This window comes from Uranotaenia lowii, chromosome 2 (genome assembly GCF_029784155.1).
Source record: "Uranotaenia lowii strain MFRU-FL chromosome 2, ASM2978415v1, whole genome shotgun sequence".
NCBI classification, from domain to species: Eukaryota; Metazoa; Arthropoda; class Insecta; order Diptera; family Culicidae; genus Uranotaenia; species Uranotaenia lowii.
Window position 1 is genome coordinate 209,133,552 of NC_073692.1, and position 16,435 is coordinate 209,149,986.

Below are 16,435 nucleotides of genomic sequence, written 5' to 3' on the forward strand. Positions count from 1 at the left end.
AGAAACAGTTTATATGTATAGTGGAAAAGCGTTGGGTTCAAAAACTATCCTGAAAGTAGTTCAAAAATATGAGCATTTGAAAATAGAAACTAAAACATTTTACTCACCGGTCAAAGTATTTCTTCACCCGCGTTGTTTTGTTTGCAAAATCCCACTGAAATCCGCACACTTCTAATTAAGCCTGTTTTTTTGTTATGTAGCACATGCCACTGCAATATTTTTAGGCGATATTGAACTGCCGACGAAGCTTTACAAGTTTTAAAACCTTTTTGTAAGATTTGGAATCGTAGGGCGTAACTTCAAACGTAAATAAAAACAGTCTTATCTTGCGGGCGAATCTAGTTTGTCAATACTCATTGGTCCGTATTGGTGAGAGGCGTAACTCACAAAGCAATTTCAAAAGGGCGGAACACATTAAAAGTGGATTTTTTTGAAAACGGAAAACAATTTTGAAAATATAAGTATCAGGAACTGTAAACCTTCACATTTTTTTGATTCTTACGCAAAAAGATTGATATTTGGTTAATTCATTACTAAATAGGATTTAAATTTGTGTTCCAAAATTTCGAACGCGTTTTTCTCGTTTCGAGGTAACTGCAAGTTTCGCCCTTATGAAATGTTACGCTTGAAGTATTTTCAGTATGACACTAGCTGTTTTTTTTTGTTCACACATTTGATTTTCTGCATTTTCGGGCTACAAATTTCCATACAACTCATAATGAATGAGGTTTGCAAGTTCCACGATCATAATTCCGAAAATTTGTTGAAAACTTTCAATCTCTCTTCTTCCTTAATGGATTCACAAGAATACCTGCATATGTGTTCATCCATTGGAGTCAACTATTTAGCTGGTCGCTTTTTCCGATAGAATCAACGTACGTTTCCCCTTGGTTTCGTAGCTTTTCCATAATTTGAGTTTCCAGACTATCTAATTTCGTTGGGATTTTCGTGGTCTTGATGAATGGCCAGTTGACTCTCCAATTCTACCAGGCCCCTTTCCAAACATGATATGTAAATATTCCTTAAAAGACTTAAGTTTATTTTTTGTTAAATACCTTCCGACAACGACTCATCTGAACTTTCCGAAGTTCAGTTTGTTCCGTGGAATAGTATGTGACATCATGATAAGAGCCTGTCGAAAAGTCTGAATCTTCTGAGCTTTCATCCGAGAGATTTTTCTTAGATATATTTGCACTTGCACCCTTCTGACACCAAGCGAAACAGGATTTTCATTAACACGTTATTTTTAAAACAGCTTTAAAATATCGAAATAATTTTTTTTCGACCTGTGTCTTCTACAGAATGTTAATCTATACTTTAAATTACCAAAAAACAGTTTATCTCAGTTTTGATAAAAAATCACTTGCACCCCTCTGATCCCAAGTGCCTCAATTGATGCAAGCTCAGTTTATGTCACTTATTTTTAAGTTAACCACAACAGTAAATAAAACCCTTGAAATCTGGAAAAAATCACCAAAAAAGTTTGAAAAATGAAAAATCGATTGGCATTTTAAACTATAAATGGACCTTTTTTTCTTATTTCCTTTTGGCTCTTAGGGCCTCAATTGAGCTTTCTTAAAAAAAATCACTAATACGCCACAAGAAGATGACGTCCTTTATCGAGAAATATAAAGCATCAGCCCAATCAACTATGTTGTCTAATATCCGTATACTGCTTCATTCGAAATAAGGGGCCGTTCACATACCACGTGGACAACTTAGGGGGGGAGGGGGGTATGGAAATGTCTACGCTTGTCCACGGAAAGGGGGGTAGGGGTTTGGGTCATGTCCGCTTTCCAGTTTAAGTTTACACAATTTGAAGCTACTTGAAAGCAAGTGATAAATATGATAATTTAGAAATTTAAATTTTTTTAAAACTTTTTTATATCAGGAAATTCTTATTCTTATTGATTTTTTTTACTGGAAGTTGTTTAGAACAATACATTTTTTTAGCTTATTTTAATATCTCGTTTTTTTTTATTATGTCATTGAGATTTTAATCACTGGGGATCATTTATTCTTCTTGATAATGCCGGTCCAAACAGAGTGTTTTGAGAAACATAGCAACAAAATTTTATGACATTTTGAAGAACACCCTACACTGTTTTAAATGACGCAGTAATGATTTATTTATTTATTTCCATAGTCCGTCTCACGACATAACTTAACGAACATAATCCCAAAAAATCACTCGGTCCATGGCAACCGTTCTCCAATTTCTCGGACACTCTACGTTCGCCAGATCAAGCTCCACTTGATCTAACCACCTCGCTCGTTGCACCCCCGCTCGTCTTGTTCCTACCGGATTCGTAGCGAACACCTGTTTTACAGGACAGTCGTCCGGCATTCTCGCACCATGTCCCGCCCAGCGTATCCGGCCAGCCTTCACCACCTTCTGAATGGTTCATCTTTCGCCTCCACACTCCGTTCTCCTGTACGCCGCCAAAGATGGTTCTTAACACTCGTCGCTCGAACACTCCGAGTGTACGCAGGTCCTCCTCGAGCAATATCCATGTCTCGTGCCCGTAGAGAACAACCGGTCTAATGAGCGTCATATACAGGTTACACTTCGTGCGATGACTAAGTATTCTCGACCGCAGTTGCTTGTGGAGTCCATAGTAGGCACGACTTCCGCTGATGATTCGCCTCCGGATCTCACGGCTGGTGTCATTGTCTGCGGTCACCAGTGAGCCGAGATAGACAAAGTCTTCGACTATCTCCAGCTCGTCGCCATCGATCGTGACCTTGTTATTACTGAACAAGCGGGTTCGGTCGGTCTCGGATCCGAAGGCCAGCATGTACTTCGTCTTGGACGTATTAATCACTATTAATCATCAACCCAATCCTTCCTTTTTCGCGTTTCAGTTTGCGGTAGATGTCTTCCACCGCCGCAGATGATCTGCCGACTATATCAATGTCATCGGCAAAGCAGATAAGTTGACTGGATCTGTTGAAAGTCGTGCCCCGCATTTCGCCCACCGCTCGTCGAATAACACCTTCTAGCGCCACGTTGAACATCATGCAGAATAGACCATCACCTTGTCGAAGCCCCCTGTGCGATTCGAATGAACTCGACAATTCACCCGAAATCTGCACACAGCACTGGTCGCCTTGATCAGTCTGATCAGCTTTCCGGAAAAGCCGTTCTCGTCCATGATTTTCCATAGCTCGTTACGGTCGATCGTGTCGTATGCGGCTTTGAAGTCGATGAATAGATGGCGCGTAGGGACTTGCTGGTGTTCCCGGCATTTTTGGAGGATTTGCCGTAATGTGAATATCTGATCCGTCGTTGACCGTCCCTCCATGAAGCCGGCCTGGTGACTTCCCACGAATCTGTTTGCTTGTGGCGTTAGGCGGCGGAGTAAGACTCGGGGCAACACTTTTTAGGCGGCATTGAGGACAGTGATCGCTTGGTAGTTCTCACAGTCCAATTTGTCGCCCTTCTTGTAGATGGGGCATATTTCCCTCATCTTCCACTCCTCCGGTAGCTGTTCTATGTCCCAGATCCGGACTATCAACAGGTGTAGGCAATGGGCCAACTTTTCCGGGCCCATTTTGATGAGTTCAGCTGCGATGACATCCTTCCCAGCCGACTTGTTTTTATTCAGCTGGCGAATGGCTTCCTTAACTTCACTCATCGTTGGGAGTGGCTCCTCTACGTCGTTGGCTACGCCGGCGATGTACCTTCCCTCACCGTCTTGATCTCCTGCATTTGCGCCGTTCAGGTGTTCATCGAAGTACTGTTTCCACCTTTTGATCACCTCATGATTGTCCGTCAGGATGCCCCGTCCATAGCCCGGCACATTCGGCTTGCGGCACGGTCTTTGCGGGATGCGTTGAGTTTCTGATAGAATTTTCGTGTTTCTTGGGAACGATGCAGCTGCTCCAGCTCCTCGAGCTCTTCCTCCTCCAGGCGGCGCTTTTTCACCTGGAAAATTCGGACTTGCTGCCTCTTCCGCTGTCGGTGATTTTCCACATTTCGACGGGTGCCTCTTTGCACTACTGCCGCCCGCGCGGCATTCTCTTCGTCCATCACCCTCCTACACTCCTCGTTGAACCAGTCGTTCCGTCGAGTTCGCTCCACATAACCGATGACATTATCCGCAGCACTGTTGGTGGCTGTCTTGATGGTATCCCAACAGTCCTCGAGAGGGGCTTCATCAAGCTCGCCTTCTGCCGGCAGCGCTGCTTCGACCGATTGCGCGTAGTCTGCCGCGACCTCAGGTTGCTTCAGTCGTGCGATATTTAACCGAGGCGGGCGCCGGATTCGTGTGTTGTTCACTACGGAGAGTTTCGGGCGCATCTTCACCATCACCAGATAGTGATCTGACTCGATGTTGGCGCCTCGACAGGATCTGACGTCGATGATGTCCGAGAAGTGCCGGCTGTCCATCAAAACGTGGTCGATCTGTGATTGCGTTTGGTACGGTGATCTCCAGGTGTACTTGTGTGAGAGGTGGTGCTGGAAAAAGGTACTACGTACGGCCTTTCGTTTGGAGGCGGTGAAATCTATAATGTGGTAACTGCACCCTCGCAGTCCTCAATTGCTACACTGAAACACGCAGTTTCCATTTCGGGAAATCGAGCCACCGCACAGGTAATTCTCCACAGGCTCTCGGAACGCAACCTTCGTTGCCAAGAATGGTTTATAGAATGACGTTTAACGTGCTATCAACTTCACTCAACCTCGATCTAATACCAATACCAACAATCAAGTCATACATATGTGTTATCTTTTTAATATATTTCACACCTATACATACATACTCTCACAATCTAAAAATGAAACACTCACAGCATATTACATATTCACACGAATACCCTAAAACTACTTTTGTAGTTGATCATACCCTTTTTATTTATTTATTTTATGTACACTGAACTAGTAAACCATACGTTCGACGATACACGCTCAGAGAATATAATTCAAGTTATCAGTGATGTATCATAATTACTCATTTTGAATGATTTTGAATAACAACTTATTTAACCTAACCTATTCTACCACATTCGCCCTCTTCTCTACACTATGAAACTCAGATTGCATGTTATTTACGAGCATAAGTGATAATAAATTAGCTTTAAATTGATTTTTAGAGTTTATAATAAATATATGGATTATTCGAATCGATAAAAAAAACGTTTTTGACTCCTCAAACATGACTCTATCTTTCTTTACTCCTTATTCTCACTTCGTGATTCTCTAATTTTTTGTCTGACTTTCGAATCTCGCTTCTTCTCTCCAGTTGCTTGGCTCTATTTTCTTTTATCGTAACTCTTGAAAATTTATATCTGGCTTTTATCTCTAGATTCTTGACTCTTTATTTTTAGTTAACTACACTTGATTTTTTTTTTTTTTACCATTGATCCTTTTTATTTCTTACTTACAACGTTCGGCTATTTACCAATTTTAACGATTGACTTTGGGATCTCGATGCTTAGTCAGCTATTTTTGGTTCCTGACTCTTCGTACTTGGTTCTATCTTCCTTTTTCTTGATTCTGGATTCGTGATTTACGATTCTGAATTCTTGACCCACAACATTTGACTCTGGAATCTAGACTCATATATTACGATTTCTTTTTATGATCATAACCTGTACCCTCTCGATTTTTTTTTAACTCGTGCCTTTTGATTCTTCTCTTTTGTTTCTGAAATCCTTATTAAAAAAATGGAGCTTTGAATGTAAACTTTTTTTTTTTGTGTTTTGACTATTTTTTTTTGTTTTTTTTTTGAGACTGTCAAACTCTATTTTTTTTGTCCATCAACTTTTTCATTCATAACACTTCTCTTTAAATTTTCTACTCTTGCCTTCTGATACTAGCCACTTTTGAATTTTTGGCTCTATGTTTTAAACTCATGTTCTTCGATTCTTGACCTATCGAACCTTCATTCTTGACGCATGACTCTTAATATTTCGACTCTTGACTTTTCAACCTCAACTTCATATCTTCAACTCGTGGCCTATAACACGTGACTCTCACCTTCTAGCTTTCACTCTAAATTTCCTCTTATTGACTTTCAAACATTCATTCTTGACGCTTGACTCTTAATATTTCGACTCTTGACTTTTCAACCTCTGCTTCATATCTTCAACTCGTGGTCTATAACACGTGACTCTCAACTTCTAGCTTTCACTCTAAATTTCCTCTTATTGACTTTCAAACCTTCATTCTTGACCCTTGCTTTAATATTTCGACTCTTGACTTTTCAACTCAGTTTCATACCTTCAACTCGTGGCCTATAACACGTGACTCTCAACTTTTAACTTTCACTCTTAACTTCCTATTATTGGCTTGCGAACCTTCATTCTTGACGCTTGAATCTTAATAATTCGACTCTTGACTTTTCAACCTCAGCTTCATATCTTCAACTCGTGGCCTATAACACGTGACTCTCAACTTTTAGCTTTCACTCTAAATTTCCTATTATTGACTTTCCAACCTTCATTCTTGACCCTTGTTTTAATATTTCGACTCTTGACTTTTCAAACTCAGTTTCATACCTTCAACTCGTGGCCTATAACACGTGACTCTCAACTTTTAACCTTCACCCTTAACATCATATTCTTGACCTTCGAATCTTCATTCTTGACGCGACTCTTAATATTTCGACTCTTGACTTTTCAACCTCAGCTTCATACCTTCAACTCGTGGCCTATAACACGTGACTCTCAACTTTTAACTTTCACTCTTAACTTCATATTATTGACCATCGAACCTTCATTCTTGACGCTTGACTCTTAATATTTCGACTCTTGACTTTTCAGCCTCAGCTTCATATCTTCAACTCGTGGCCTATAACACGTGACTCTCAACTTTTAGCTTTCACTCTATATTTCCTATTTTTGACTTTACAACCTTCATTCTTGACCCTTGCTTTAATATTTCGACTCTTGACTTTTCAAACTCAGTTTCATACCTTCAACTCGTGGCCTATAACACGTGACTCTCAACTTTTAACTTTCACTCTTAACTTCCTATTATTGGCTTGCCAACCTTCATTCTTGACGCTTGACTCTTAATATTTCGACTCTTGACTTTTCAACCTCTGCTTCATATCTTCAATTCGTGGTCTATAACACGTGACTCTCAACTTCTAGCTTTCACTCTAAATTTCCTCTTATTGACTTTCAAACCTTCATTCTTGACCCTTGCTTTAATATTTCGACTCTTGACATTTCAAACTCAGTTTCATACCTTCAACTCGTGGCCTATAACACGTGACTCTCAACTTTTAACCTTCACTCTTAACATCATATTGTTGACCATCGAATCATCATTCTTGACGCGACTCTTAATATTTCGACTCTTGACTTTTCAACCTCTGCTTCATATCTTCAACTCGTGGCCTATAACACATGACTCTCAACTTTTAGCTTTCACTCTAAATTTCCTATTATTGACTTTCCAACCTTCATTCTTGACCCTTGTTTTAATATATCGAGTCTTGACTTTTCAAACTCAGTTTCATACCTTCAACTGGTAGCCTATAACACGTGACTCTCAACTTTTAACCTTCACCCTTAACATCATATTCTTGACCTTCGAATCTTCATTCTTGACGCGACTCTTAATATTTCGACTCTTGACTTTTCAACCTCAGCTTCATACCTTCAACTCGTGGCCTATAACACGTGACTCTCAACTTTTAACTTTCATTCTTAACTTCCTATTATTGGCTTGCGAACCTTCATTCTTGATGCTTGACTCTTAATATTTCGACTCTTGACTTTTCAGCCTCAGCTTCATATCTTCAACTCGTGGCCTATAACACGTGACTCTCAACTTTTTACTTTCATTCTTAACTTCCTATTATTGGCTTGCGAACCTTCATTCTTGACGCTTGACTCTTAATATTTCGACTCTTGACTTTTCAACCTCTGCTTCATATCTTCAACTCGTGGCCTATAACATGTGACTCTCAACTTCTAGCTTTCACTCTACATTTCCTCCTATTGACTTTCAAACCTTCATTCTTGACCCTTGCTTTAATATTTCGACTCTTGACTTTTCAAACTCAGTTTCATACCTTCAACTCGTGGCCTATAACACTTGACTCTCAACTTTTAACCTTCACTCTTAACATCATATTGTTGACCTTCGAATCTTCATTCTTGCCGTGACTCTTAATATTTCGACTCTTGACTTTTCAACCTCTGCTTCATATCTTCAACTCGTGGCCTATAACATGTGACTCTCAACTTCTAGCTTTCACTCTAAATTTCCTATTATTGACTTTCCAACCTTCATTCTTGACCCTTGTTTTAATATATCGACTCTTGACTTTTCAAACTCAGTTTCATACCTTCAACTGGTAGCCTATAACACGTGACTCTCAACTTTTAACCTTCACCCTTAACATCATATTCTTGACCTTCGAATCTTCATTCTTGACGCGACTCTTAATATTTCGACTCTTGACTTTTCAACCTCAGCTTCATACCTTCAACTCGTGGCCTATAACACGTGACTCTCAACTTTTAACTTTCATTCTTAACTTCCTATTATTGGCTTGCGAACCTTCATTCTTGACGCTTGACTCTTAATATTTCGACTCTTGACTTTTCAGCCTCAGCTTCATATCTTCAACTCGTGGCCTATAACATGTGACTCTCAACTTCTAGCTTTCACTCTACATTTCCTCCTATTGACTTTCAAACCTTCATTCTTGACCCTTGCTTTAATATTTCGACTCTTGACTTTTCAAACTCAGCTTCATATCTTCAACTCGTGGCCTATAACACGTGACTCTCAACTTTTAACCTTCACCCTTAACATCATATTGTTGACCTTCGAATCTTCATTCTTGACGCGACTCTTAATATTTCGACTCTTGACTTTTCAACCTCAGCTTCATACCTTCAACTCGTGGCCTATAACACGTGACTCTCAACTTTTAACTTTCACTCTTAACTTTCTATTATTGACCATCGAACCTTCATTCTTGACCCTCGTTTTAATATTTCGAATCTTGACTTTTCAAACTCAGTTTCATACCTTCAACTCGTGGCCTATAACACGTGACTCTCAACTTTTAACTTTCACTCTTAACTTCCTATTATTGGCTTGCGAACCTTCATTCTTGACGCTTGACTTAATATTTCGACTCTTGACTTTTCAAACTCAGTTTCACCAACTATATCGTCTTGCCAGTCCGACATCCTAACTAGTGTACTATTTGAGCTTCATATCTAGTGTACATCATATTGTTGACCTTCGAATCTTCATTCTTGACGCTTGACTCTTAATATTTCGACTCTTGACTTTTCAACCTCTGCTTCATATCTTCAACTCGTGGCCTATAACATGTGACTCTCAACTTCTAGCTTTCACTCTAAATTTCCTATTATTGACTTTCCAACCTTCATTCTTGACCCTTGTTTTAATATATCGACTCTTGACTTTTCAAACTCAGTTTCATACCTTCAACTGGTAGCCTATAACACGTGACTCTCAACTTTTAACCTTCACCCTTAACATCATATTCTTGACCTTCGAATCTTCATTCTTGACGCGACTCTTAATATTTCGACTCTTGACTTTTCAACCTCAGCTTCATACCTTCAACTCGTGGCCTATAACACGTGACTCTCAACTTTTAACTTTCATTCTTAACTTCCTATTATTGGCTTGCGAACCTTCATTCTTGACGCTTGACTCTTAATATTTCGACTCTTGACTTTTCAGCCTCAGCTTCATATCTTCAACTCGTGGCCTATAACATGTGACTCTCAACTTCTAGCTTTCACTCTACATTTCCTCCTATTGACTTTCAAACCTTCATTCTTGACCCTTGCTTTAATATTTCGACTCTTGACTTTTCAAACTCAGCTTCATATCTTCAACTCGTGGCCTATAACACGTGACTCTCAACTTTTAACCTTCACCCTTAACATCATATTGTTGACCTTCGAATCTTCATTCTTGACGCGACTCTTAATATTTCGACTCTTGACTTTTCAACCTCAGCTTCATACCTTCAACTCGTGGCCTATAACACGTGACTCTCAACTTTTAACTTTCACTCTTAACTTTCTATTATTGACCATCGAACCTTCATTCTTGACCCTCGTTTTAATATTTCGAATCTTGACTTTTCAAACTCAGTTTCATACCTTCAACTCGTGGCCTATAACACGTGACTCTCAACTTTTAACTTTCACTCTTAACTTCCTATTATTGGCTTGCGAACCTTCATTCTTGACGCTTGACTTAATATTTCGACTCTTGACTTTTCAAACTCAGTTTCACCAACTATATCGTCTTGCCAGTCCGACATCCTAACTAGTGTACTATTTGAGCTTCATATCTAGTGTACATCATATTGTTGACCTTCGAATCTTCATTCTTGACGCTTGACTCTTAATATTTCGACTCTTGACTTTTCAACCTCAGCTTCATATCTTCAACTCGTGGTCTATAACACGTGACTCTCAACTTTTAGCTTTCACTCTAAATTTCCTATTATTGACTTTCCAACCTTCATTCTTGACCCTTGTTTTAATATATCGAGTCTTGACTTTTCAAACTCAGTTTCATACCTTCAACTGGTAGCCTATAACACGTGACTCTCAACTTTTAACCTTCACCCTTAACATCATATTCTTGACCTTCGAATCTTCATTCTTGACGCGACTCTTAATATTTCGACTCTTGACTTTTCAACCTCAGCTTCATACCTTCAACTCGTGGCCTATAACACGTGACTCTCAACTTTTAACTTTCATTCTTAACTTCCTATTATTGGCTTGCGAACCTTCATTCTTGACGCTTGACTCTTAATATTTCGACTCTTGACTTTTCAGCCTCAGCTTCATATCTTCAACTCGTGGCCTATAACACGTGACTCTCAACTTTTTACTTTCATTCTTAACTTCCTATTATTGGCTTGCGAACCTTCATTCTTGACGCTTGACTCTTAATATTTCGACTCTTGACTTTTCAACCTCTGCTTCATATCTTCAACTCGTGGCCTATAACATGTGACTCTCAACTTCTAGCTTTCACTCTACATTTCCTCCTATTGACTTTCAAACCTTCATTCTTGACCCTTGCTTTAATATTTCGACTCTTGACTTTTCAAACTCAGTTTCATACCTTCAACTCGTGGCCTATAACACTTGACTCTCAACTTTTAACCTTCACTCTTAACATCATATTGTTGACCTTCGAATCTTCATTCTTGCCGTGACTCTTAATATTTCGACTCTTGACTTTTCAACCTCTGCTTCATATCTTCAACTCGTGGCCTATAACATGTGACTCTCAACTTCTAGCTTTCACTCTAAATTTCCTATTATTGACTTTCCAACCTTCATTCTTGACCCTTGTTTTAATATATCGACTCTTGACTTTTCAAACTCAGTTTCATACCTTCAACTGGTAGCCTATAACACGTGACTCTCAACTTTTAACCTTCACCCTTAACATCATATTCTTGACCTTCGAATCTTCATTCTTGACGCGACTCTTAATATTTCGACTCTTGACTTTTCAACCTCAGCTTCATACCTTCAACTCGTGGCCTATAACACGTGACTCTCAACTTTTAACTTTCATTCTTAACTTCCTATTATTGGCTTGCGAACCTTCATTCTTGACGCTTGACTCTTAATATTTCGACTCTTGACTTTTCAGCCTCAGCTTCATATCTTCAACTCGTGGCCTATAACATGTGACTCTCAACTTCTAGCTTTCACTCTACATTTCCTCCTATTGACTTTCAAACCTTCATTCTTGACCCTTGCTTTAATATTTCGACTCTTGACTTTTCAAACTCAGTTTCATACCTTCAACTCGTGGCCTATAACACTTGACTCTCAACTTTTAACCTTCACTCTTAACATCATATTGTTGACCTTCGAATCTTCATTCTTGCCGTGACTCTTAATATTTCGACTCTTGATTTTTCAACCTCTGCTTCATATCTTCAACTCGTGGCCTATAACACGTGACTCTCAACTTCTAGCTTTCACTCTAGATTTCCTCTTATTGACTTTCAAACCTTCATTCTTGACCCTTGCTTTAATATTTCGACTCTTGACTTTTCAAACTCAGCTTCATATCTTCAACTCGTGGCCTATAACACGTGACTCTCAACTTTTAACCTTCACCCTTAACATCATATTGTTGACCTTCGAATCTTCATTCTTGACGCGACTCTTAATATTTCGACTCTTGACTTTTCAACCTCAGCTTCATACCTTCAACTCGTGGCCTATAACACGTGACTCTCAACTTTTAACTTTCACTCTTAACTTTCTATTATTGACCATCGAACCTTCATTCTTGACCCTCGTTTTAATATTTCGAATCTTGACTTTTCAAACTCAGTTTCATACCTTCAACTCGTGGCCTATAACACGTGACTCTCAACTTTTAACTTTCACTCTTAACTTCCTATTATTGGCTTGCGAACCTTCATTCTTGACGCTTGACTTAATATTTCGACTCTTGACTTTTCAAACTCAGTTTCACCAACTATATCGTCTTGCCAGTCCGACATCCTAACTAGTGTACTATTTGAGCTTCATATCTAGTGTACATCATATTGTTGACCTTCGAATCTTCATTCTTGACGCTTGACTCTTAATATTTCGACTCTTGACTTTTCAACCTCAGCTTCATATCTTCAACTCGTGGTCTATAACACGTGACTCTCAACTTTTAGCTTTCACTCTAAATTTCCTATTATTGACTTTCCAACCTTCATTCTTGACCCTTGCTTTAATATTTCGACTCTTGACTTTTCAAACTCAGTTTCATACCTTCAACTCGTGGCCTATAACACGTGACTCTCAACTTTTAACCTTCACTCTTAACATCATATTGTTGACCTTCGAATCTTCATTCTTGACGCTTGATTCTTAATATTTCGACTCTAGATTTTTCAACCTCAACTTCATACCTTCAACTCGTGGCCTGTAAACCGTGACTCTCAACTCTCAACTTTTAACTTTCACTGTTAATTTCCTATTATTGACTTTCAAACCTCCATTCTTTTGACCCTTGCTTTAATATTTCGACTCTTGACTTTTCAACCTCTGCTTCATACCTTCAACTCGTGGCCTATAACACGTGACTTTTAACTTTTGTAATTTCCACTCTGAACTCCCAATTCTTGACCCTTGAGGTCTTGGCCTTCAAAACTTCGTTCTTGTTGCTTGACTCTTTATACAACGTTTCTTGGTATCTTTCAAAAAATACTTTTTTTTTTTTTTTTTTAGTTTTATTTGTGATATGATGGTAATTCCAAGCCATCACTTTTAGTTACTTTGGGTCATGCCTTTCCATGCCATCTTTTATATTTAAATTTCAATTGAGCCGTGATGGTAATTCCAAGCCATCACTTAAGGTTACTATGGGTCATGCCTTTCCATGCCATCTTTTTTGAGATTCAATTGTTTCATGATGGTAATTCCAAGCCATCATTTTATGACTACTTTGGGTCATGCCTTTCCATGCCATCTTTTCTATTATCGATTGTGTCATGATGGTAATTCCGAGCCATCACTTTAAGTTAGTTTGGGTCATGCCTTTCCATGCCATCTTTTCTAGAATCAATTGTTTCATGATGGTAATTCCAAGCCATCACTTTAAGTTACTTTGGGTCATGCCTTTCCATGCCATCTTTTTTGAAGTTGTAAGTGTGTCATGATGGTAATTCTAAGCCATCACTTTTAGTTACTTTGGGTCATGCCTTTCCATGCCACCTTTTTTTTTATTTAACTTTCAATTGAGCCGTGATGATAATACCAAGCCATCACTTCACGTTACTTTGGGCCATGACTTTTCCTTGCATATTTTTCAGTCAAGTTTTCCATTTTATTCCATGAATTGAAGGCATTGCGTTTTCCGTGCCTTAATTTTGTTTACATAAATTCTCATTCAAATATTTCTCATATTTTTCACTAAACTCAACATATTTCCTTCGATCAGAGTCATGCCTCGTCTATGCCTTCTCATATCTTGCTTCTATCTTACCGTGCCTAACCCATTTGAACAAGAAAAAAAAAGTTAACGATAATACGACAACGACAATAGTCTATGTGAACAACCCTTTTTGTTGATTCCAGATTATAAACTTGATACCTGAAAACGATTGTCCGCTCATCCAAAGCCCGATGTGGAATACTGCATGGCAATCAGATGTATAGTAACGTCAATACAGCAAAACAGTGAATTGTTATTATGGATCACCCCTCTTTTCGACTCCTTACACAAAATTTGATACCTGAAACCAATTGCTCGTCTTTCCAAAACACCCGTGTACCAATCTCCAACTTGATCCCTTGTACAATACAACAACGTTAACATTGGCTAGACAGCATTTTTGTTGTATAGACGACCCTTGGGGGACAAATGCCTGGGATAAATTTCTTGTTCCTCGAAACACCCATGTGGAAATTTTCATCACAATCCGATGTATAATAAAGCCAATATTGCTAAAAGAACATTTATCTTGTTTAGACGACCTCCTCCAAAAGATTTTATCCGAAAATCTAAAAACATTTTCATCATTCTTGGTCCTAATGAGCATCTATGCTAAATTTCAGCTCTCTAGGTCTCAAAACGGCTGAGCCTATAGAGGACAAACAAACAACCCAACACACAAAAATTGCTTTTTTTAAGTATATATATATACACTAGCTGATCCCATACGAACTCCGTTTCGCTCCAACTTGGAATATGTCATGAACAGTTTGTATGAAAGTCAATTGCCAAGCATTGATGCACTTCCGAATTCATTGTTAAGTAATAATTGCAAAAATGTTAAAAAGGTTAATATGGACGACCCTTTTTTTTCACCCCCTTACACTGAATTTGATACCTTAAATCGGTTGCACGTCACTCAAAACTATCGTATACCAATTTTCATCTAAATACAATGTATAATAGCGTCAATATCGCCAAAAACAGCAAACAATCAATATGGACGACCCCTTTGGCTGACTTCTAACACAAAATTTGATACCTGAAATTTATTCATCGTCTTCCAAAAATTCAAGTTCCAATTTTTCAACACAATCCGAAAAAACTAACGTCAATATTGCGAAAACAATATTTGTCTTGTATGGACGACCCCCTTCAGAAGGGGTCATCCGAAAATCTGAAAACATATTTCATCATTCCTGGTCCTAATGAGCATCCGAAATTGTACTGCAGGTTCAGAGTTTACTAGAAGTTTGAACTAAGTCGTTGATTCATAAAAGGAATATTATCTTTTTTTTTTATATTTACTCTTTAAAGAAAATTGGTGTAAATTTGTTTCAGATTTTCAAAATTTTTTTTTTGGTACTGGGTTATAAACATTTGAATTTTGAGCTCAAAACTGATCCACATATTAACCATGTTATTAAGACGTTTGGTCTCAACTGAACTATAAGGGTAGCGCACGGCACCCTTCCAAATAAACGAATTTCAAATCAACTGAGATCAACTGAACTATTTAAATTTTCTTTAAAAAAAATTGTCTTTCCTTCTCATCATTTATCACTGTCGAGTTCATAGCATAAAGTTATCAAGATTTCCTTTCCATCACCGATCCAACCGAGACTCCAGAAAGTTAAAATGTGTGACTAATAATTTTTTTTTTTTAAGATTATAAGAAGCTTAGAATGAAATACAAAGAGATATCTGTACGGAACTATCCACAAAGCGGATTAGAAATGTATTACTACAGGCCGGAAAATTATTAAAAATATGCAGGAAATGACATATTAAAATTTTAAGAATCTTATCAGTGTCATAACTCTTACTATCACGTTGCCTCTAAATGTGATTTTGATTCGCTTTCTCGTCCAATAGATTTTTCAATATTTCTCATTTGTATAATTTTTTTTTTACCTTACCTAACCTTACCAACAAAATTAGTCAAAGTGGGACATTCTCGTCAAAAATTGTATTGTTCTCCGTAAGTTATTGTGGAAGGAGAGGAATAATAATATAGAATGTAGGATTGGTCGAAATTCCCGATGGTTTCAGTTCTTTTTTTGTGGTTTCACATATGGAACATAAAGAAATTGGATTGACAACAAGATTTTTGCTCACGCCATATACGCTTACAGTTTGTCTCGAGCACAACTTATCTTTGAAAAAAAAAATTGGAGTTTTGGGGAAGTTTGGATCAGTTCAATAACCATTCGTTGGATTCAGGTCACCTTCCCATGACAATATGGCCCTAATGAATCAACTTCAAACCTCAAGATCCAGCCAATAAAACATGGAGTAACTATTTGTCTGCTGCTGGTGATCATTTACCGTTCATCTGTGTACAGAAAGTACAACAGTGCCAAAACTCTTCTTCTGTCTTATCTCTGTCGAAGCCCACATAAATAAAATTCTCTACCAACTACAATTGTTTATTTAAAATGCACTTCCTTATCATTTGCAGGCCAATCAAGCCGCCGATTACGGCTGATGGTAACATTTTCT